We start from the raw sequence: 23,355 nt of genomic DNA on the forward strand, positions 1-23,355 counted from the left end.
TTCACATTAAATTCAGAAGTAGACGAACAGAAGAAATGAAAAGAGAGCCTAATATGTTACAGGGAAGGAAAAAGATCTCTGTCAGAGGTAGGGAAAGTAAAGAGCTAAGAAGCTATTTATTCAGAGACCAATATTTAAAACAAGTTTAAATACATGTTCTCTGCTGCCTACTGCTTACAGTGTCACATGAAAAGGGATCACAGACTTCAAAGCTAAGCAAAAACAGCATCACCCTGGGTTGCTAAACACTCTGATCTATTTTTCAGACCTCAAAAGAGAATAGAACAAAGCCCACAGAGAATAAAACATACTTGAAGATGCATCCATTAACCTTTTAGTGTGCTCTTGAAAGTGTTGTTTCTTGTTTACCATTTCATAAAATGATATTATAGTTCTCTGAACTGCTGTAGAGATTGTCTGGCATTGTAGATCAAGTGCTGGTCTTGCATTTAGGAAGATCTGGGTCAAAGCCCATCTCTGACACTCCCCTATTCAAACCCAGGTAAGTTATTTAACCTGAAATTGGACTCAGACAAATACCTAGGACTTATCTGGTCATTCATAAATGGGTTGAGATAAATGATAGAAGAATTCCTGACACATTATCTGAAATGGTCACTGGATTTGAATCTCAATATAAATTTTATCACTCAGGTTTTGTCTCTGAAGTAACCCTGGTATTTTGTTCAAATTCAGAGAATGTGAAATTCTTTAACTTAGCATCTCTAATCATTTGCTTGTATGCTACATTTTTTTTCCTTTTTGTCATAAGTCAGAGTCATAAACTAAGAATGTAAAGCTGGGAGGGATCTTAGGGATATGGTCCAACCTCTTCACTTTATCACAGCCTAAAGTCATGAGGTTCTTTTGGAATATAAATACAACTTAGCTGAGACTCACACCTTACCATATATGCTAAGTCAAGGTTTCTGAAACTACAGAGAAAGAGGTTATTGTTTCAAACTGTATGTTATATTATATTTAAAATTATTGAGTGGAGGAGAACCAGAATTCCTGAACTATGGAGCTAGGAAAGGTGATACTGTTTACCTGTTGTTCTGTTACTTATTTTGGCAACAAACATGGAAAGGCTGTTAAGAATCTAGGGGAAAGCTAGATTTCATAGCGTCCCATATGATTGAGCTTCTTGGTGTTGCCACTGGAAAAGAAAGTATAAATAGCATTATGAACGAACAGTTATGTGGTATTGGTAAGAATCCACTAAAAATTATTCCCATCCATAAATAGGGATCCCAGAGGCTTACAAGTTGTATAACCAGGCCTCATTGGAACTTTTGCGTCTTCACAAAGGAAGAGATCTATTAGCTCATGAAAGGAGGACATTATCCTGTTTGGCACCTCTCCACAGATGAAAATCTCATTGATTCACCATAGATTTTTTTTTCATCTCTTTATCTACCTTCTGTGACTACTCTGGGTCTCTAACCATTCCCATTATGTAGTAAGACATCTACAATAATTCAGAAACTGCTCTGGGGCATATGGGGTTATAAGAAGGACCTACATATGCTTGAATGTGACCATTACCAATTAATTATTTTTTCTATTCAAATGTTGACCTTTCCTTCTTGTCATCTTTAAAATATAGATAATTCAACAGAGTGCTGTACACTAAGCCCCCGACATCTTAGTACAACTGAGTTTATTTATTGGCTTTTATACTTGAAAATAGGAACTAGTGACACCAGGGAAGCAGAACACTGTCTGGCATATTGGTGGAGGAAAAGGTACCTGATACAGGGAACAGGATAAAGAAACAGGAGAGTTAAGACATGTTTAGTTTACTTCCTAATTTCCCTTAGTACCAGTTTTTCCCAGAAGCTACAACAATTCAACTTCTGATGTTTGTTAGCTTTGTTATTTGCCTTAAGTCTGGGACTCAGTTTCTTCATCTATTAAATGGGGAGCTTGGACTAGAGTAGTTTTAAGGTCCTAACACTCTCTTCTAGCTTGTTAATCTCAGTTTTAACCTGGGGCATCTCTCAATATGGTCCCTCTAACTTCTAGTTACTTCAGCTCTGAATAATTCTTACATTTTGCAATGGTATACCAATATCTACAAATGTCATTTTTGGTATAGGATTACAAAGACAGAAGTAGAGTCACTACCTTTTCACATTAGAATTTCAAATGTAATGTATTTCCCATCATTTTCTCTGAGGACTTGAGTTCAAATACTACCTTTGAAGCAGTCACCTTGGTTATATCTTGTGTAGAACTCAGGTTCTTTGTCCATCTTGTCTTTTATATAATAAACACTTAATAAATTCCTTTTAATTTGTTTATTTGTAAAATAAAAGATTGGAATAGATCATTATTGATCCCCTTCCATCTCTAAGAGTTTATTTTTCACATGCTAAGGAGAAAGCAGCTCCTTCTATTTCCTGGCAGTCCTAGGCCTCATTACTCCTTTGACTTTTGGGATGACTTGGCTCCTCTTTTATCAACTAGAACCTCTGAGGCCGTGTGTGTGTGTGTGTGTGTGTGTGTGTGTGTGTGTGTGTGTGTGTGCGCGTGCATGCATGCACATGTGCGTGTGTGGTACATTGGGAGATTGAAAGACCCTGTAGCTAAGAGCCTATATGGGTCTTGGTTGCCCTTCCCTGTGGACCTATGTAGATATGCCATTTGGGTGAGAATACTGAGTTTGGCTTTTTGGAATAATAGACTTTTGGAGAAGATTGAGGCTAAGACTTATTACTCTTTCTCCTTAGAGGCCACAGATCCATTTGAGAACTCAGTCTACATACAACTACTTTAACTGGAAGTAATGCTTTGTCACCCAGTGATCTCTCACTGACCAACATTGACTGACACTGATTTTACTAGACAAAATAGCAAAAATGTCAGTGGAGAATATACTGTGTTATCTTGGAGTGTTCCCAAATGAGTCATTTATTTGTTCATGCCTTTGTGGTAGCCTCCCTATAGGGATCTAATACTGATTTGTCTTGGCGTATTCAAGAAACATCATTTGGCTGAATAATAAGTCACCAATGCTGTGCATTAGGTCCCCCAAAGACTGTCTCCAGGGGACATGGAAAGGGGGTATTTGGAGGATTCCTTTGTAAAAAGTTGTGCTTGAAGTCCTAGAATTGAAACTAATAGCACTAAGCATATCTGGAGAAAGTAACAAAATGTTTGGGCAATAAGAAAAGAGGAGTAGCATTACTTGAACTCAGTGTATATGCAAAATATAGGTCTCTCTCATGACTTGAAATAGGTCCTGGGTCTTATATATCTAAAACTGGGCCAACAAAGATACATGAAGTAAACAGAAAAATAAGAATCAAATATTAATGTCATCTAAGTCTGATAGAAACCATGTGCATTCATGTATACCATACTCCTTTAATTTAAAAGAACCATTTTAAGCACAATATTCTAAAACTATACACTTCAGGATATACATACACACACAGAGACATACATATACATATATACATACACATATACACATATACATACATATATATCTTGAAGTTGAAATTCCAATTATGGCAATTATACAAACATTAAGCTTGTGTTTTGTTAATTACCTGCAAACTCCATTCTAATGTTTGTCCCAAAGATTGTCTGCCCTCCAGGGGAAGGTTTTGATGAAATACTATTTATTATGTTTATATATATATAATATATTATGTATACAATATATTATATATACATTACATATATATTATAATTTATTTCATGTAATTTTAGAGCTAGAAGGGGGTTGAGAAACTACATCTTCTGGCTCCCTGCTTCTGTTTTGGAGGAAACTGAGGCCCAGAGAACGTTAATCATGTCCAGACAAGTCAACAAGCTAAGAATAAAGACATCATAGTGACTGCCAGTGTCTTTCATACTGATTTCTTCCCAGAATCTTTGTCTTGCTTCAGCAGCCATCTCTTTTGATGTTAAAAGCTAGAAGACACTGGATCTCTTACTTTCCACTCTAAACAATTCTACCCTGCCACTCTCCTAAGGTTGGGACATGGAATACACATAGGGGAAGAAGATATACAAGACTAGAAAGGTAGGAAAGGCCCAGGTTATGAAAAGCTTGGAAAGCTAAAGAGATGGTTTTATATTTGTTCCTGGAGATAATTGAGAGCCACTAGAATTTCATGGTTGTATATTTGTGTTTTAGGAAGATTAGTTTGAAAGCTAAGAAGAGGATGGGCTGGAGTGATGAGAGACTTGAAGAAGGGAGGCCAACCAGAATACTATTGATGTAATCCAAGTGTGGGGAGCCAAACTCTAGCTGGAAAACCAATAATTTTTCTAGAGCACAGATCCTGTGACATGCCACCCCATCCTTACCTTACAAAAGAAGTGGGGAACTATGGAAGTAGAATGTAGTACATATTGTCAGATGTGGTCGCTCTGCTGAATGTTTTTACTTTTGTTTTTGTTTTCTAATTGAAAGGGAGAGTTCAAATTTGGAAGGAGAACTAGAAATCAATATCACATAAAAATAAAAGGTACTGTAGGATTATAGATCTAGGGCTAAAAAGTACCTCAAATGCCATCAAATCCAAAACTTTAATTTTACAGATTTGAAAATTTTTTTTAAAAAAAGACTTTAAAAAATCATAAATTGTCAAAGGCACAAGAAGCTGTTCCACTCTTCTCAGCAAAGAAATTAAATGGACTTTCCAAATAGAGAAGGGGAAAAGCATTTATTAAGTACCTACTATGTACCAAGCACTATGTTAAGTGCTTTACAAATATTGTCTCATGTAATCATCACAACAACCTGTCTCTACCCTCTAGGATCATATGGTATAATTCAGGAGACAACATACAAACAGTTATGTACCAACAAGTTAGAAACAGGATAAACTGGAGATAATCTTAGTGGGAATATTATAGGATTAAGGAGGACTGGGAAAGGCTTCTTGTAGAAGGTAAGACTTCAGGGAAGTCAAGCAAACCAGGAGGTAGAGGTGAGGAAGGAGAGAGTTCCAGGCTTGGGACACCATTACTGAAAATGCCGAGAGTTGGGAGATAGGGTATATCATGGGAGGAATTATAAGGAGACAAGATAGCACTTGATCCCATTAGGTAGCAATGAAAGGAGCCCTTCCAATCACTTATTCCTTTAAAACTTTTGGTTCATTCTGCACTACACATGATGAAAACCTTTAGTACTTTGCCAGAGAGACCCTAGATGCTTAATTCAATTATTGCTTTGCCCATAATATCTAGGTAAATAGTTTAGGATTTTTCTTGTATTTCCTTCCAAGGGCAAGTGTGTGTGTGTGTGTGTGTGTGTGTGTGTGTGTGTGTGTGTGTATGTGTGTGTGATTAAAATTCCTTTTTATGTTATGTCTAAGAACTCCTTTTTTATTTATTCCTTGAGAATTTCATGCATCAAATATATTGCATTACAGGATAAAATAGTGTTAAAGATAAAAAATAAGAACAGAAAGATTTAATTTTAACCCACTATAGCACTATTTAGAAGACAAAAAAATTAAACAATTCTTACTGCCCTTGAGAAACAAATCTTTAACCATCTGCTGAAACACTATAAATTTGAGGAGAATACGTTGTAGTTGCAGATACAAAGATTCCTGTACAACACTAAGGATGGTATCTTGAATCCCTGGTGGGGTGTCTTTTTCCTACTCATTTTATGATTTAGGGAGTACCGTCAGTGGGTAATGAAGGGTCCTACATCTGTCCCCCCCACATACACAATAAGCTTATCATAAATCACCATCTGTTTTAGCTTTTACATTAAATAGGGAAAGAAAAGAATCAGCGTGGTGAGAATTTGTCAAGCAAATAAGGCTAAATCTGTTATGACACCTCTCACCTCTTTCTTTCCATTTCTATGTTGGAATCTCAGTGTGCTCTATGGAAAGCATTTCAGCTATATTCAAAATACTTCTTTAAGGTACTGAGATATCAAGTGTGCCTACCAGCTCCCTAGAGATAAGCTAAAGAGTTAGTCTATTTCTTTGTAGTTACCAGAATTAAAGATGAAAAATGGGTTTTGCTTGAAAATTCCACTGAACTATTTAATATTCTAAAGACTCCATAGGGTTTGTATTATTGAATACAGGAATTCTCCACAGAGGAAATAGTAAAAATGAAATCAGATCAACGAGGGGGCTATTATTTCTATGACAATAATTTCTTGAATTTATAAAAAAAAATCCATTAAGCAATAACTTAATGAGTCACAGTACAGTTACAAAATCCTGTCGCCTATATTAAACTGATGAGGTACATTTAAAAAAAAAGGCTTTTTTTGCATCTCTTGAAAAAAAAACTGATGAGGTAGAGTGCTCAGGTCTTCTCTCAATTTTGTAGTTGAGAACATGGACTTAAGCAGGTTGACTTTCCCAAGGAACCAGGACTCAGGTACTTCCAAGTTTCTTTCTGCAAAACCACATTTTGTTTTGTTTTGTTTTTACAATGTGTTCCTTTAACCCAGGGGTGGGGAACCTTTTCACATTGGAAGGCCACATTAATATTTAGATGTAATCAAATAAAGCCACATTCAAGAAACTTCAATTAGATATACTTAAAAATGTACATTATTTTGTAAAAATCTAACTACTTTCAAAAAATGAAAACAATTTGTTAATTTTAAAGTTAATTAATAACCTTTTAGTGACTTTGCTGTGTCTGCTTTTTGTTGGAAAGCATTTGAATATTTGGTTGCAGCATGGATGTCCCCACTTTCAGTTAATCCTCTAGATGGGTATCAGTCATTTGTGACTTTAAGGGTACCTTGATTTGGGTTAGATAGGAGACTGTAGATTCACAGCAATAAGAGGTTGGAAAGCAAGAAAGCATTTTTTGGGCATGTTGCCAAAGGCATGGGTATCCAGCTGTATTTTCCCATATTTCAATTGGATCTTTCTTAGTATCAAACAGACCTTTAAAAATGTCATCTACTGAGAGCTCAATCAGATACATCTGTAGCTCTTTAGGTGCCTTGGTGATATCAACTAGGTGAGGCTGCAGTGCTAATTTGAGTGTAATGTCATGATTCTCACAGTCAGTAAACCTTTCATTATATTCTCCAATTAATAGGTCTATAACAGCTGTGTATCCTTCAAATTATTCACATACATCATCCTGTTCGTCAATGACCTTTGCTAACTGGGGAAAATGTTCATCCTAAATCTCCCACTGAAGAAGTGTTTTGAAAAAAGGCAGCTCTTTTCTTTTTCTTTTTTTTTAGCAAGGCAATCAGGGTTAAGTGACTTGTGCAAGGTCACACAGCTAGTAAGTGTCAAGTGTTTGGTCTGAGCCCAGATTTGAACTCAGGTCCTCCTGACTTCAGGGCCAGTGCTCTATCCACTGTGCCACCTACCTGCCCTGAGGCAGCTTTTTTCAAAATGCTTGGATTTTTTTTTTGCTACATATCATATATAGACTTAGTTTTGTCTTGCAAAGAAATATTCAATTTGTTTTGATTTGACATGAAATCATACAGAAATGAAACATTATTATAGAAATATTTCAATAATTCACACTGCTGATTCTGTTCTTCATAAAATTTAACTATCTGTTTTCACAGAGACAAAATTTTGGCTAACACTTGTCCCTGCAATAGCCAATGCACTTTAGAATGACATGTCAAATCCACACTAAATACCTCACTCTTCAACTTTAGCATGTTATGAAACTGATGATGTTGTGTTGTATTTGCATGAATATAGTTAACAGTACATAACTTGTTGCAAAGTGACACTTAAAATAGTAGTTTTAGCATGGAGAGTTTGCTGAAGCAAGATACAATGAAAAGAGCATCTGGATCTGTTAATACTCTTTTTTTTAAAATCTGTGCAATAAACCCTGTCATGGAAGGTGCACCATATTACATATACTCACTAAATTTAGCAAATTCAGTCCAACTTCAAATTTATCTCGAAAGTTGTTGAAGATATCTATTCCCTGTTTTCTATTTGCAAGAGTGCCCAAAGTGAGTAACTCTTCATAGCAAAGAAAATCTTCTTTTATGACCCAAATGAAATATAAAACCTGTGCCAAGTCAGTAATATCAGTTGATTCATCCAAAACAACATATATTTTCATTTCGAAGTATTGCCTGAAGTCATTATGTTAAGTTGAAGGCTAATTCATGCTACCCATCAGTTACAGTAATCCTTGAAAGAGGTAGCTATTTGTACTTTGAAATGTTAACAGTGTCTAAGCATCCTACAACTTTGACAATGTGTTCTTTTGTAATTTCTGCATTATTGAATGTCTTTTCTTCCTCTATTCCCCCTCCCCCCAGTATATAAGCTACTTTATAAGTTGCTTCAGTGCCATTTTTTTCCAGGTCTTATTTCTGTTTGAAAGAATTGTTAGACTTCCAGTTCTGGGAGCCAAGATGGCGGAGTGAAAAGGTAGTCCCTCTCATCCTACCCTATCAACCTCTGAAAACCCAGAAAATATCACCCAAGGAAAAAAAAAAACCTGGAACAGCTGAACTAGAAGAAAGACAGGGAACAGCAGTGTAGCAGCCTAGCAAACTGGTCTCCCAGTGCCTCAGCAAAATTAAGGGAAGCAGCACTACAAAGGGCCCCAGGGGGATAAGCACCCTGCAGCATATATCTAAAAGGAGCTGAAGAAAACAACCTAGAGTCTTCCTAAAGTCCCAGCCTTGCTGATTCCAACCTAACAACTCCAACTGTCAACCAGGAGGAGATCCTGAAGCCCAGATGGTAGAGCAGGCAAACACCAACACCTGGACCTCCAAGTGCCTCGTGAGGGCAGGGGACTGGTGGAAACCAGCTCAGAAAACCACCAGGTGCCTCAGCACTCTACCACAAAGGAATCTCCCAGTGCATTAGCAGAAATGAGGGAGGCAGCACTGCAAGGGGCCCCAGGCAGATAAACACCCTGCAGCACCCATCTAAAAGGAGCTGAAGAAAGCTAAAGGAAAGGAAAAGCAGGCAACCTAGAATTGCCTGAAAGTTCCAGCCTTGCTGATTCCAGCCCAACATGAGGTAAGCTGCCAGAAACCTACAGCCTCCAATTGCCAACATAAGAGGCCCCAGCACACAAAGCCAGTGACCAAGACCTAGGCTCCCAACACAAGAAGCTTGGGTCAGTGCCCTCTGTTCCCCAGCAGGAGAGCTCAATCTCTTTAAAGGCCAGGGAATAAAGAAACACCATGAGTAAAAAGAAACGTACCATAGATTCATATTATGAGAAGAGTGAAGATCAAGACAGAAATTCTGAAGAGGACAACATTGTCAACAAACCCACATCTGCAACATCAAAAGGGAATATGAACTGGTCTGAAGCCCAAAAAGCCTTCTTAGAAGAGCTCAAGAAGGATTTTAAAAGTCTAATGAGAGAGGTAGAAGAGTCCTTAAAAAATACAATTGGCCAATTGGAAAAAAAGTACACTGAAGAAAACAAATCCCTAAAAACCACAATCGGCCAATTGAAGAAGGAAGTACAAAAACTAACAGAAGAAAACAATCTGTTAAAAACTAGAATTGGACAAATGGAAACTAATGACTCTATGAGAGAGCAAGAATCAGTCAAACAGAAACAAAAAAATGAAAAAATAGATGAATAAAATACCTCATTGGTAAAACAACCACCTGGAAAATCATCCAGGAGAGACAATTTAAAAATCATTGGACTACCTGAAAATCATGATGAAAAAAAGAGCCTGGACAGTATCTTTCAGGAAATCATAAAGGAAAACTGCCCTGAAGTCCTAGAACCAGAAGGTAAAATAACCATAGAAAGAATACACTGCTCACCACCTGAAAGAGATCCCAAATTGACAACACCAAGGAATATAATAGCAAAATTCCAAAATTACCAGATGAAAGAGAAGGTGCTGCAAGCAGCCAGAAAGAAACAATTTAAATATCATGGAACCACAGTCAGGATTACACAGGACCTTGCAGCTTCTACATTAAAAGACCGCAGGGCATGGAACATGATATTCCATAAGGCAAAGGAGCTTGGATTGCAGCCAAGGATCAACTACCCTGCAAAAAAATTAGCATGATTTTTCAAGGGAGGAGATGGATATTCAATGAAGTAGGGACTTCCAAACCTTCCTGATAAAAAGACCAGAGCTCAACAAAAAATTTGATCTTCAAGTACAAGATTCAAGAAAGACATAAAAAGGTAAATGGGACAGAAAGATACAAATGTTGTTAATAAGGGGGAGTTTACATCCCTACAAGGGAAATGACACTTGCAATCTTGAGAACTGTATTGTTATTACACCATGTTAAAGGAGTATACATAAAGGGGGTGGATATTAGTTGACTTTGATGTAATGATAAAAAAAAATCTAATCAAGTGGGTTAAATGGATCCAAGTAAGTGGATTAGTCTGATCTTAGAAAATGTACTGAGAAAGGAGGAGACAGACAAGGGTAAATTACATGACAGGAAAAGACAGAAAATCCTATACACCAGAGGGAAAGAAGGGAGGGGGTGAGCATTGTCTGAACGTTGCTCTCATCAGATTTGGCTCAAGAAGGGAATAACATAATCAGTTAGGTATGAAATCTAACTTGCCCTATAGGTGGGCAGTAGGAGGGAAGGGGGAAGAAGGGAGGAAGAAGCAGTAAGGGAAGGGGAAGAGGGAGGGATAATAGAAGGGAGGAGAAAGTGAAGGAGACGGTGGTCAAAAGCAAAGTACTGGTGTGGGGTGGAAGGGAGAGAGGAGAAAGAAAAGCATAAATGGGAGGGGAAAGGATGGAGAAAATGACACAGAAATAATGTAGTTAAATTCCTGAAACTCCCAGTTCAAGGATAAAATATTATGAGCAATAAAGAAAAAAAAACAATTTAAATATGGTGGTGTCACAATTAGAATCACTCAAAACTTAGCAGCAGTGACACTAAAACACCTCAAGTCTTGGAACACTGTATATCAAAGAGCAAAAGAAACTGTGCTTCTGGCCAAAAATAGCATACTCAGCAAAGCTAAGCATAATTATGAATGAAAAAAATGGATATTTAATGAATTGTCAGACTTTCAGAACTTTGTTAAAAAGCAAAAAAAATACCAAACCTGAACTTAATAGAATATTTGACATAAAAGAGGCAAGAGAAACATGAGGTACATACTAAAGATCAATTATGAAAGACTCAATAAGGACAGATGGTTTATCTTTTATGTATGAAAAATGTAAAACATACATATATATATATATATATATATATATATATATATATATTAGATTGTTATTAGTAATTGGGTAGTTCACAAGAAAGATTGGGTAGACCTGAGTATGATATGACTTCAACAGTAAAACTGTTTAGGAAGAGCTAAAAAGAGTAATTATGTTTTACAAATGAGGTGCAAGAGGAAGAACCAATACAGAGGAATTAAATGGGGAAGAAGAGCTGTTAGTTGTGGAAACTAACTTTCATCAGGAATAGGTTTAAAAGGGCAACAATACATGTAAAATTTGGAGAGTATAAAAGTGTTATAAATTTAGAAAGAAATAAAATGCCAAGGGGATAAGGAAGGGTAAGAGGATAAGAGAGGGATCATTAGAGGGGCAGGTAAGAAAATAGATCAAAGAAGCATATAAAAGGGTGTTTAGATTTATGGGAATAGGAGAATAAGGGAGGGATCCTTGGAGGAGGGATAGGTTAAATATTAGGAGGGCAAGGTAGTGAGTAGAAATAAAGTAGAGGAGTCAGGAGGGATAGGAAATAAGAGATATGCCCAAATAAAAACAAAGATTAGGAGTAGCATCTGTTAGGGAAAGCATATGTTTACACATGTATGTAAGCATGTATATATGCATATATGTACATATATGTATAGATGTATGTCTATATCTATATTTAAATATAATCATTTTTAATTGTAGTCTGTGGGTAAGGAGGGAGGAAAAGCATACAGCAGAGAAAAAAAGAAAACCTACAAGGAAGCAAAGATGGACAATTTTCAACACAATACATAGTATTTAATATATAGGCTTTCTTGAAATGGAAATTTACTGCTATATATTTTGAATCCTCTCTTATGTTATGCTATGTGCATAACACATTTCTTTTCTTTTCTTATTTTATATTTAAGTTTAGAATGCTTGTTTTTCTTTTCTCATGTATTTAAATTTTAATTAAAAAAGGGAAAAAAAAGAATTGTCTTTGCTTTTGCTTTTCATCTTTAAATTTCTGCAATACAACCTTTCATGCCTCTCTAATTTAAAATATTTGTGGTCCTTATGAGTGTTATAATGCTGATGAGCATTGAATTTCTTTAATGTTGATATTGTAGTATCACAAAGCAAGCAAATCATCTTATCATTAGTATAAACAAGATAATATTGCAATTCCCAATCCTCATTAAAAAAAATCTGTGTTCTTTCTTTTGTGTTCTCTTGTCTTCTTTGACATCACGGACTGTTAAGACAGTATTAAAAATGCTGTCAAGCTGTGCAACTATTCACACATTCCACCTCCAACAGAAACACAATGCAACATTGTCAAAAGCTGATAACAGAGTGGTATAGTTGACCCCCATAAACTCTCAGCAACCAGCCTTGTAAGGTAGTGCCACTAGTCAGGGGGGAAGTTAGAAGTAAATAATGAGCACAGCAGCTCTCAATTTAGCCCTTATAGCTTACTAATATTCTAATTGGGCTGTTCAATCTAAGAGGATTATTTTGTTGGTATCCTTCCAGATTGACCAGCCCAATTAGAATATTAGAATATGTTCATTTTAAAAATAAAATAAAATATAAAAGATGAACAAAAGTATATTAATAAAAATAAAAGGATTTGTTCTGTAAAATTTGGATTCAGTCAAAAGGCTAAACTTAAGGACCTACAAGACCACAGGTTTCCCCACCCCTGCCCCAACCCATAGATGTCTGTGTGTGTGTGTGTGTGTGTGTGTGTGTGTGTGTGTGTGTGTGTCTGTGTGTGTGGTTACTTCACATCTCTAAATAAAAGTTGGAAGCTAAAATATTAGGAGATGCTGTCCATTGATGATCAATTAGAAACGTACACAAAAAGTCTTCAAAAATAATGTCAATTACAAACTATTAAGTTTACAGTGATTTTGGTTTATACACTTCTGAAGAACATGCCTATAGTAAAAAGTGAACAATTTACTACTTAACCACTTTCTCCTCCAGCCTTGAGGCACATAATAGCTATGAACTGGGCAAGTTACTTAACTTCTGTCTGCCTCAGTTTCATCAAATGTAAATGGTGAATAATAACAATACCTACCTCCCAGGGTTGTTGTGAGGATGAAATGAAATAATATTTATAAAGCACTTAGCATAGTGTAAATGCTTGTTTACTTCCTCTATTGTCTCCTAGTTGGCTCTCCAATTTTTTTATCATTGTTTTTGCTGTTTTTGATTGCTTCCTCAAGCAACCTGATCATATTTGCAAGTGGTTTAACCAAATATTCAAGTAATCATTCCAAAGAGGGAAATTAGTTAAATCTTACAAATAAATGCTGCATAACTCTAAAGCTACTGCCTTTGGATTGATTTTTGGTCTCATCTTTCAAACCAATGATAATGCATTTTAAAAATAATATTTGAGATCTCTTCCAATTCTGAAAGTGTCTACTCTAAAAATGCAGTTAAAAAAAAGGTAAAGATCTGCCATTAATCATGTGTCAGGTCTGCAGGAGTATTTTCATTTTATGTTAAAGAACTTGATATTCTAAATAAATATGAAGAAGGAATTTGCCAAGGACAGCTATGGTACATTTTTTGTCCCATCTGAATAAAACTGGATAATAGACTTGTCTTATCATAGCACACTGGAGGAAATGTTTCAACTTGAAAAATCTTATTACATTTGGGCTATGGGTGAATAAAGAGTTCTGCCTTATCAAACAAAGCAATATCAATTTTACAGCTATTTGTTACATATTTGTGAGAAAGGCATTTTTCTGCCATAGTTGTTTTGTTGAATTATACAGTCAATCTGTTTTAAAGATGGGACTTCAATCCTGGCCTTCCTGATGATGACTAGGATTAATTCCCTTTCCATTATGCAACACTGGCTATAACTACAGCTTCAAAAAATATTCCTCTCAATTAGTATTATAAAAATTATTGATAATTACATCATCAATAATGTTTTGAAAAAGTTTTTGCTTAAAAAAGTAAACTCATCAAAAAAGTAAATTAATAACATTATTAGTATGGTTATTATTTTCTTTCATAAATACCACTATTGTAAAGTATTTGTATCAATAAATATTTTAAATTAAAGATGTTATTATTTGTTTAATGTTATTATTTGCATATGAAATGTATCATTTATTAAATATGTTAGCACTCAACATTTATTGTGTTAAATATATTATTTTCATTTTTATATATTTAAGTTTTGGGGGATGTGCCAAAATTATAATAAATTCAGTTTGAAGTTTTTTATTTTTGGTCTGGACCTGCGGTGTAGGGCAGGGGTAGGGAACTTGTTGTCTCGAGACCACAAGTAGCCTTCTGGGTCCTCAAGTGCAGTCATATGTGGCCTCGAGGTGACAGGTTCCCTACCCCTGGTATAGAGAATAGCCAATGAGGAAACTCCCTCTACCAATGATGATTAGGTAGTGCTTGGAAATTTCTGGTCATAAAGAGTTAAGGAGCACTGAGAGATAAAGCTATTCAAAAGGAATCCCCCTAAAATGTGTTAGAGGTAGAACTCAACCCAGGTAATTTCTGACTCCCAAGAAAGATTTCTATCCACTCTGCTACCCCTCCACCCAATTTGAATAAGATGGGTTAAGAAAATTATTTGCATAGACTGTTTTATGAAGAGTATGTGTGTGGGAGTGTGTGGGGGGGGACTTTTTTTTTTTGTCAAGGAGTCAACCCTAAAACAGTTTGGAAAATGCTATCTAAAGTGTTTTATATACTTTTAGGCTCTGTATAAATATCAGATATTATTATCAAATGTTCAGGGAATCAATCCTAAATGAGAAAGAATATTTAATTTACTTCTGTCCTTAGCTACTCCACAATCAGATACTATTTGACATATGGTTTTGATGAAATTTTAAAACTACATTCATCTATTTGTGAACAGGGCATGCACAAAACTGCCCTTCCTGGTTCTGACCACCCATACATGCCAGCTCAATGCTTGGGTGGTATGGGGATAATGAACTCCCTGGCTGTTTCCAGACATGGGATGACTAAGTGCCAAAAGGACTTTATACTTAACAAACAAACAAAGAAAACAGAGAAGGCAACTTCTAGCTCTCTTTTCTTTGTTGTTTTTAACATATGTTTTTAAAACTTTGGGTTACAGATTTTCTCCCTTCCTCCCTCCACACACACCCTCATTGAAAAGACAGGCATCTTGATATAGGTTATATATGTGTAGTCATGCAAAACACTTCATAGTAGTCCTGTTGTGAAAAACTAAGTATATTTCCCTTCATCCTATCCTACCCCCATTTATTCTATTCTCTCTTTTCACCCTGTCCCTCCTCAAAAGTGTTTGCTTTTAATTATCCCCTCCCCAAATCTGCCCTCCCTTCTATCAACCCCTTGCTATCTTGTCCCCTTTCCCCCTTATCTTCCTGTAGGGTAACATAAATTTCCATACCCCCATTGTGTATGTTATTCCCTCCTTAAGTCAAATCCTATGAAAATAAGATTCACTCATTCCTTCTCACCTTTCCCAATTTCCCCTCCACTGTAAAAGCCTTTTCTTTTCTGTTTCATGCAAGATAATTTACCCCATTCTACTTCTCTCTTTCTGATTATCCCAGTATAATTTTCTCTCACCGCTTAATTTTATTTTCCAGATATCACCCCTTCATCTTCAACTCACCCTATGCCCTCTATCTATCTATGTATACATACATATAATTTTTTCCCTTCCCTCTACCCTAATACTGACAAAGGACTCATGAGTTACAAGTATCATCTTTCCCTGAAGGAATGTAAACAGTTCAACCATAATAAGTCTCGTATGATTTCTCTTTCCTGTTTACCTCTTCCATGTTTCACTTGAGTCTTGTATTTGAAAGTCAAATTTTCTATTCAGCTCTGGTATTTTCCTCAGGAATGCTTGAAAGTCCCCTATTTCATTGAATGACCATTTTCTACCCTGAAGTATTATACTCAGTTTTGTTGGGCAAGTGATCCTTGGTTGTAGTCCTATCTCCTTTGCCCTCCAGAATATCATACTCTATGCCTTCTGGACCCTTAATGTAGAAGCTGCTAAATCTTGAATTGTTTTTTTCTGGCTGTTTGCAATACTTTCTCCTTGACCTGGGAACTCTGAAATTTGGCTACAATATTCCTAGGACTTTTCCTTTGGGGATCTCTTTTGGAGATGATCAGTGGATTCTTTCAGTTTCTATTTTGCCCTCTGGTTCTAAAATATCAGGGCAGTTTTCCTTGATAATTTCTTGAAAGATGATGTTTAGGTTCTTTTTTTGACCATGGCTTTCAGATAATCCAATGATTTTTAAGTTCTGTCTCCCGGATCTATTTTCCAGGTCAGTTGTTTTTCCAATGAGATATTTCACATTCTCTTCTATTTTTTTCATTCTTTTGGATTAGTGTTACACTGCCTTTATTTGTCATATAGTTGCTGGCTTCCAATTGCTCAATTTTAATTTTTAAGGAAGTATTTTCTTCAGTAAGGTTTTGGACTTCCTTTTCCATTTGACCAATTTTGCTTTTTAGGACATTCTTCTTCTCCTCATTGGCTTTTTGGACCTCTTTTGCCATTTGGGTTAGCAATTTTTTAAGTTGTTATTTTCTTCAGTATTTTTTGGGGTCTCCTTTAGCATCACTCTCTGTTTTTCCTCTACTTCTCTTACTTGCTTCTCAAAATCCTTTTTGAGCTCTTCCATGGCCTGGGACTAATTCATGTTTTTCTTGGAGGCTTTGGATATAGTAGCTTTGGTTTCGTTGTTTCCTTCTGGTTGTGTGTTTTGATCTTCTTTGTCACCAAAGTAAGATAATATAGTCTGACTCTTTTTGTTCTGCTTGCTCATGATCATGGCCAATTACTTGAGTTATAAACTCTTTGTTAAGGTAGAAGTCTGTTTCCAGTGTGTAGAATGTATTGTTCCAAGCTTTGGGGGTTTTGTGCAGCTGTTTTCAGAGATACTTCTAGGGACCTGTAAATTTTCAGTTCTTCCAAGGTGCTATGATCAAGGGCAAGGTGTTTACTCTTTTCCTGGCCTGTGCTCTGGTCTATGAGTGACCACAAGCACTCTTTTCTGTCTTGGACCTGTAAGGATTTTTTCTGTACCACCACTACAAGCTCCACCACACTAGTGCTCCTCCTTACCCCAGGACCGCCACCCAGAACTTTGACCCAGATAGTAGCATAAGCAAAGCAAGAGAATCCCACATCAGCAGAGAGATCCTTGCAATCTCCTCTGATCAGCCACTTGATTCCCCCTCAGTCTGTTGGCCTAAAGCTCGGGAAGCAGCTGCCACCATGGGGCCAAGCTTGGGAACTGGAGCTGAGACCACCTGGCTTCTCTCTCTCACCTCAGACAGAGACTTTTCCCACTGACCTTCTAAATTGTCTTTGGAGTTCGTGGGTTAAGAAGTCTGGAAACCACCACAGCTGCCTGTGATTCATTCCTCTGAGGCCTGCTTCAGGTTTGCTGTGGCCTGTGTACCCACGCCAAACTGCACTCCTCTCCCCCACCCAGCATGATATTCCTTTCTGATCAACTATCCAGGCTGTCTTTGGCTGGAAATTTGTTTCATTCTGTCTTTTTGTGGGTTGTGCTGCTTAAGAATTTGTTTAGAGCCATTTTTTATAGGTATTTGGAGGGGTTTGAGGGAGAGCTCAAGCAAGTCATTGCTTTTACTCAGCCATCTTGGCTCTCCCCCAGCTTGCTTTTCTTTGACTCTCTCCTGTAACTGTACGTGATTAGATTTTCCAAGGTTGGTGGGGAGAGAATGGTACTTCTTTTCCTATACCTTCTCCCACTTAGAAGCTAGAACAAGTGAATTCAACTAGGTAAGCTTGAGGTTGGGGCCCTGGCTGTGCTTTTATCTTTGTGTTTCATTTTCTGAGTAGGTAAGCACTAGTTTCAAGATAGATGAGTTTAGACTTGGAGGTAACCTTATGAATTCAGTAGGTTCAAAGATCCTGGCTCCTCAGTAAGAGCTGGCTGCATTGTGGAAGGAATCCTGGACAATGGTTCTAACTTCCTTGGAGAAGAAGATGACTATCAGGAGGAGAACATTTTCCCTTGCCAGAAGACAAGTGCTCCAGTCCAAGTTCAATGGACTACTCAGAGAGCCTCAGGATACAGATACATAACCCCTTTAATTACATAGTTAATATGTGTCCACAGGTGTCTGTTTAGATGTAGCTCAAAGGGAGGCAAGGATAGTCATCTCTAGAATCTCCTCTGCCTACCTTTGTCTAGGAAGGAAATTTGGGTGACAGATGGGGCTGCTTCTTTGCTCTCCTTAGATAGAGGACAGCAGGCTAGAGTTATATCTGTCCACTCCTGTAAATATTGTTAGTCTTGAAAGGAAAATTAAGTTTCAAGGGGCTTATTTTTTATCCCTTTAACAGGGAAGAATTGCCTCAAGCTATATATACAAGGTTTGACGCCCCACCAAATGTCATAAGGACCACGTATAGTGAATAATAGATGAGAATATATCCAGTGTGAATGAACTCTCCCATTGAGAGTGAGTGAAAGAGAGAGAGAGAGACAGAGAGAGAGAGAGAGAGAGAGAGAGAGAGAGAGAGAAGAGAGAAGAGAGAAAGAAAGAAAGAAAGAAAGAAAGAAAGAAAGAAAGAAAGAAAGAAAGAAAGAAAGAAAGAAAGAAAAAGAAAGAGAGAGAAATATTATATTACCCAAGGAGAAACTACCTGAAATCTCTTTTGTGGTACTCTGGTGAGAGGGACATGATAAAAGTGTGGGGTCCTCTTTATGAAAAAAAAAATTATTTCCTAGAGTGAGTCTACTTCTTAGGAATTGCACAATTAATTGGATGTCCAATACAATACAGAATCCACCTATCCCTCTTTCAATTATTATATCAAATTACAGTAACAGATTTTAGGGTGTGGGAGAAGCAATTGCAAAAAATACTTGCATGATCTTTCAGAAATCAACACTGAAATTTAGGGCTAGAAAAGAAAAATGTCCCAAATTTAATTCACTGTGATGACCCAGCCAGAATCAAATCTCATTCTCTTTGATCATCTACAATACCTTCCTGTGATATTCCAAGCTTAAATTGAATTGAATTGCATTTAAAATCAGGATCTAGCCTAAACTCAGAGAGTACTCTTTCCCAGGGCAGCTGTCAGATAAGAGTAAATCCCACAAATTCTCTCCTGCTCCAAAACCTTGAAGCCTTGAGGATATGCCAGAGGCCAAACTGAGCCTCCTAAATCAAGACTCTTTTGAACTTATCTACAATGATGCCCTAAGATTGCCAGTAGTTTCTCTACCCTCTTCTCTCTGAGTTTTGGCCAAATTGGCTATATGGTCCTTCGAGATTATGAAGTGCTCAGTTTTTCTGTTTCTTAAAAGCTTTAAACATTCAGGTATAGGTTCATTTTGATTTTTCCTTCCATTATTTATATGAGACACAACTTTCTTTTTACTACAGCTATTTTTACATATTCTAATCTGGTTCAATAATATTTCGCAATAAATTGAAATTCAAACCAGAAATAGGAATATAAAGTGCCAAATTCAAAGATATAAGGTAGTCAATAACATGCCATATGTATTTACTGGACAAATTCTCTCACCTCACTCTTTCCCCTTAAACATTTCTCTTTAAGAGAAGGAATGGTCCCTTACCTGATTTAAAAACCTTCCAATAAAGAAAATCAACCCGAAGCTCCTTCAAAATTCAATGACATTCCTGGCCTTTGCCACATCTCAAATATTCAAAGAGTCGATTAAAATCACAATTATTCACAAGTTTGAATTAATTGTTGATGCATGACTACTTTGTCCAAGCCTTGTCCACAGAAGGCTTGATCAACGTTTGTGACTAAATTTCTATCCAGCCTCTGGAGGGAGTCTGAGTTCTCAGTTGCAGAGGAATTTTGAAAAATTTCTTCTTCTGTTTTCACTGAAGGTTAATGTCCTTGGTACTAATACTGAAAGCTCCTCTTTGTCTGGCTATCATCAAGAATCTGTTGCAATCCGTCATCTTCAAATCAACCCTTAAGCTTAGAATCAGAGCCTTAGCTTCTTCTGCTGTCTCAGGACAAAGGTTTGCTAAACAGGTCCACTCTAACTTATGGAACTCTTTCTGGAGTAACAGACTCTGAACTCTAACAATGGTTTCCCTATCTTTAAAATGACTGAAATGTGTAGTGCAATTTAAACTTTTCATGAAAATCTCTCAAAGTTCTTGTTCATCCTCTGCACCTTTATTGTGTTGCTTTTGATGCTCTAGAAGCATGTGGACTTTAGGATTTAGAAGAATGTCTACTGTTTCAAACTTTTTTGGGAAGACGAACTGCAAGGAGTCTTCCTCCACAATGCTGGACCAAGGACTGCTGCCTCTGGCCACCATCACACTTCAACTCCATGCCAAAACCCGGGTCCTCTTTATGGAGACTTTCTTCCTAGAGTCTCTCTCCCTTTTGAAATCTCTTTCTGAATACATCTGGAATAGAATATTCTTTCTTGAAGTTGGAAGCTAGAAAACTCAAGATTTTTCTTCTCCCAAGTCTCACCAACTCTACCCTTAGAGCAGACACAAAACATTGAGCAATTTATTTCCACTGATGAGAACAGTTTTAGATAAATTACTGAAGATTTCTGTGCTTCTTACACTGTGGGTCCCAACCCCATATGGGGTTGCTTAACTGAATGTGGGGGTTGCAGAAAAACTTGGCAATAGTTAAAGGTTTCTGAACAAGCAATAACTAAAAATTAATTCAAAATCAAACATGTAATGAATCTGATGTGTTAATGGCAGCACTTGCCCATGTTGCATCACTCAACTTCACTGCAGCTTTGGTTCTGAACACACAATTTTGCATTGCTCATGCCATCAGGCCACACAACATCAAGGAAAGCTTCCAGAAATACCTCAGCTCAGATTCGAGACTATCAGATGTTATGAATTGCAGTGTTTTTACTGTACATATAAAATTGTTAAATGAATTTTGGCTTGGGATTAGGACAGAATTTCCAACAATTTCTGAAATGGGCCTAAATATACTCCTGCCATTTTGTACTATATATTTATGCGAAGCAGCATTCTCAGCATTGATGATTATAAAATAATGTCAATTAATTCTGAAAAACATTTAAGATGGAGTATTAAGTAAGATAGAATATTTAAGATACTTTACATCTTCAGTATCAAATATTCTGCCAATATTTAATTCTTTATGTAAAAATAAACAAGCACATCTATTTTATTAGTATGCAAATTTGCTTTCATCTTTAATAAATAGTAAAATTATATGTATGCCAAAGAATTGTTCTAAAATAAGTTTCTTTATGATTTACTATCAATAAATGTTTGATTTGCATAACTTTTTATATACCTATGTACTTGGGATTGTGTAAAAATTTCTCAGGCAAAAAAAAGGCTAAGAATGGAAAAAATTTAAGAAGCCCTGATTTAGATTACCATAAAACCACCTAGCAGCCCCCAGAAAAAATAAAAAGACAATTTCCAAGATTCTGACCCTCTCTCATTAGGTGCTGGCTTCCTCCAGGACTGAATCTGTTCTAGTGACCACCTGGGTGACTCCACAGCAAAAATGACCTTCCTTTGGGGACAGGAACATTAGACCAGTCTTTTGAGACCTGCAACCATTCTTTTTTTGTTGTTCAGTTGTTTTCATTTGTGTTTGACTCTTCATCACCTAATGTGGAATTTTGTTGGCAAAGATACTGGAGAGGTTTGCCATTTTCTTCCCTTTCTCCATGACTGTTAGATATTCATGTAAACATCACTTGCCTTTTTCCTCTCACATCCATCTAATCTAGGAGGCTGGAGTGGAGAGAATATTAGGATAAGAGTTAGTATATGACAGAAGTAAATCTATTCATTTTAGCTTTTATGTTTCTTGTTGTAGAATGTAAGTACTTCAAGGGCAAGTACTACTTCAGTTTTTGTCATGGCATAAAGGAGTAGGTTTTAAATTAATACTTGTTGATTGATGATATGCATATTTTATTGCTCATTGACTGACTATATGCATATTTTAAAGTATTTTTTAAAACGTCAGATTAGATTATATACCCTTTCCTACTGGCTATAAATTCATTGAGAATACTACCAAGTGTGTCTTTTGTATTGGAAAACATGGTCATAGTTGGTGCAGAATAAATGTTTGATGAGTTGGATAATGTGTGTAGGTAGGCTTTGGATGGCATTTATTTGGAAAAGCAGATCAATTTTTCTTGTTTGAAATTGCATATTGCACATTTTTAGAATACATATTTTATTTACAATACAATAAAGGAAAATTGTCTCATTTTCTATGGAATACATTTCTATCTATGCTATGCCTAATTCTCAAACACACCTTCCCCCTTGTCTTTGGGCTCAAGATTTTTATTTAGAGATGAAAAGAGATATTTGCACCTACACAATACAGTAAGTTTAACAACTGATTTTACTCAATCTTTGCAACTGCTAGAGAGGTTATAGAATAAATTAGGTTCCTGAGGCCATGAGCATGATATCATTTAAATATCATCAACTATCTTTTGAAATTTTCAAGGTATCCATAAACTAGGAGAATAAAATTTGTCAGTCATTCTTCAATCAGAAAAAATACACAGCTAAGTGTAACTTATATGTAACTTTCCTGTCAAGCTTAATTAAAGCCATTAGATTCAAATAAAAGTCTTTTGTCATGGCAATTAAGGTGACACCTGGAAATATGCAGTACTCTTTCTATTCATAATAAATTCCTATAATTAAACTGAGTGGAAGGTTGCAAACTCATCCCAAATATAATGAATTTCATTTTCAAAGAAAAATACAACATTTGAATTTGGAAAACAGATTGGAAATTTTAAATTCTCTCTCCTAGTTTTAATTCTATTAACTTCTGTCCTTAAAGTAGTTATATCATAATAATATAGGTTTGGATCTACAAGAGACAGTTGAGTCAGTTATACCAATCCTGTCATTTTACAAATGAGGAAACTGAGGCCTATGGAAGTTAAGTGTCTTGTATAAAATAATGTAATGAATAGGTGACAGAATTCTGATTCCAGATCTGGTGTTATGCTTTATGCAAGCTCATTTTTAGCTGAGGGAATAAGCAACACCTTCATGGAGGAAGTGGTACCTGAATTTTGCTTTGATGTAATAGAAATATTTCATCAAGAAAAGGTGAGTAAGGATTCTTTCTAGTCTATTTGATCAGAAATATAGAGCTTCTGAAGCTGCACAGCAAGCGATATGGACAG

The 23,355-nt window shown here is 36.3% G+C and overlaps 1 pseudogene; it reads right to left on the reverse strand.

Annotated features, from left to right (window-relative positions):
• Positions 1-20,057: 20,057 nt before the first annotated feature.
• On the reverse strand, positions 20,058-20,485 carry LOC110196462 (DNA-directed RNA polymerase II subunit RPB4 pseudogene; annotated as a pseudogene).
• Between the last annotated feature and the right edge of the window lie 2,870 nt (positions 20,486-23,355).

Source organism: Phascolarctos cinereus, unplaced genomic scaffold (genome assembly GCF_003287225.1).
Source record: "Phascolarctos cinereus isolate Bilbo 61053 unplaced genomic scaffold, phaCin_HiC Scaffold_9;HRSCAF=440, whole genome shotgun sequence".
Taxonomy (NCBI): domain Eukaryota; kingdom Metazoa; phylum Chordata; class Mammalia; order Diprotodontia; family Phascolarctidae; genus Phascolarctos; species Phascolarctos cinereus.